General features: G+C 40.0%; 1 protein-coding gene across 3 annotated transcripts in view; it reads right to left on the bottom strand.

Moving 5' to 3' along the window:
- Positions 1 to 1,846, bottom strand: part of DOCK10 (dedicator of cytokinesis 10) — a 194,932-nt gene that overhangs the window by 117,880 nt on the left and 75,206 nt on the right. The gene's annotated exons all lie outside the window — the stretch shown is intronic.

Genomic DNA, 1,846 nt, shown 5'->3' with positions numbered 1-1,846 from the left:
TTCGGGGGGTTGTAAAATCATCACTAGAATGGGTGAGAAAGGTGAGCATGCTTAGCTAAAATTCAATGTATTAACTTGCTAATTCCGGAGCCAGTTCTGCAAAGCACGTGCTTCTGGAAATAAGAGGAACATGGAGCCTTAAAAATGCTCCTTGGCTAAAATGTTTCATCTTTTTAGATAAAGATGCCAGGGACCCAGACAAGGAGCACACAGGCCAACCCCATCCCGAGCTGGGAGCTAGAACAATCGTGTGTAGAGTTCCTTCTCACCCTCACTCTTATTTTTCCTTCTTTCCAGGTTACTGTCATTTTCAGGCAAAATAAAATACATTTTAAAATGGAAAACAGTCTCTTCATGGGAACTGTATTCTGTTCGCTAGGATTTTATTGAATATTTTTGCATCAATATGCATGAATGATATTTGTCTGCCATTTTCTTTTCTGTTGGATCCTTTCCTGGTTTTGGTATCAGAGTGATAATTTGTTTTGTAAAAGAAGCTGGGGAGGGTTCCTCCCTTCTCAATGTTTTGGAATAGGTTCTGCAACGTAGGTAGGAGTTCTTCCTTGAAGGTTTGGTAGAATTCTGGTGTAAAACTGGTCCAGGATTTTTGTTTTTACTATTGTTGCAATTTTAGTGCTTGTTATTGGTCTGTTCAAGAGTTCTAACTCTTTCTGGACAAACAAAAAACCCCATAAAACCCACTCCTTTTAAATGTTCCCTTTCCATCTTTCTTCTGGGTACATAGGTTTACCTAGTTCCTCTGTAGGGCGTTTATTTGAATATGAGTATTGCTTTTTATTTACTTAGTAGCATAAGATTCTGGAGATCTATACATTTGTTTTCTAAATTTTGTGGCCACTTTAAGTAAGTAGAATAAAATATGATACCCCAATTCACAAACCCAGTCTTCTGGTTTTGGACATTGTTTTTATCATTAATTTGTTCAATATACATTATTGAGCCCTGAATAAGTAGGCAGGCTTGCTCTAGGTGATGGGGATACAGCAGTGAATGGAAGGTAAAAATCTATGCAGTCTTCATGCCCATCAGGAGAGCTCATCAATAAGCATGAAAATAAGTAAATTGCATTGTGTGTTAGGAAGAGGTCAGGTCAGGGGAAAAATGAAGCTGAGGAAGGGGGATGCAGAGAGTTGGAGCAAGTGAGATGATTTAAATAGAAGGTTTACATTTGAGCAAAGCATAAAGAAGGGGACAGGGGTTTCTACGAGGTGCAGTCTCGTGTGTACGGCTACTTCCAGCTTGTGTCACTGTGAAAAATATCCCTCGGAGACTATTGTCACGCATATGCCTTCCTGTCTTCCTCCAAACCCCACCCAGTTTGGGCAATTTTCTTAGCATAAAATGCTCAAAGTATTTTAAAGAGTCTTTGATAAAAATATTGCTAAATCAGTGTGTATTTTTATAAGCAGAATGCCAATGGATGGCATAGACCTTAACCAAGAGGTACTGGTCCTTGGGCTACTGTTCACTCCTGATGAGATCTTGGTCAAACCATTTCACTTATTAGAATCTCAGATTTCCATGGAGCATTCAAAATATTAGACTGGATTATGGATTCCTACCACATACTCTATCTCTACCCTTCCTGATCCAGAGGTGTTAGTGGGACACAGAGGCCCTGACCCATCCACTGCCCTCTCTTGCCATGGATGGTCCCTGAGTCTGACCATGGTAAACACGGGCACTCGGGCGGCATATCACACACGGGGCTGGAATTCACAGCATGCCAGGCTTAACAGAGTCTGAAGTTCATAAGTCTTGAATTTCACTGAACAAAAATGGATGTGGTACTTTCTTGCATTAGCAAAAAAAAAAAAAAAAAAAA

The sequence above is a fragment of the Otolemur garnettii genome, unplaced genomic scaffold, assembly GCF_000181295.1.
Source record: "Otolemur garnettii isolate 467f Iridium unplaced genomic scaffold, OtoGar3 scaffold00013, whole genome shotgun sequence".
Classification (NCBI taxonomy): domain Eukaryota; kingdom Metazoa; phylum Chordata; class Mammalia; order Primates; family Galagidae; genus Otolemur; species Otolemur garnettii.
The sequence above is the reverse complement of the archived record's forward strand: the minus strand, read 5'-3'. Positions and strand labels throughout refer to the sequence as shown.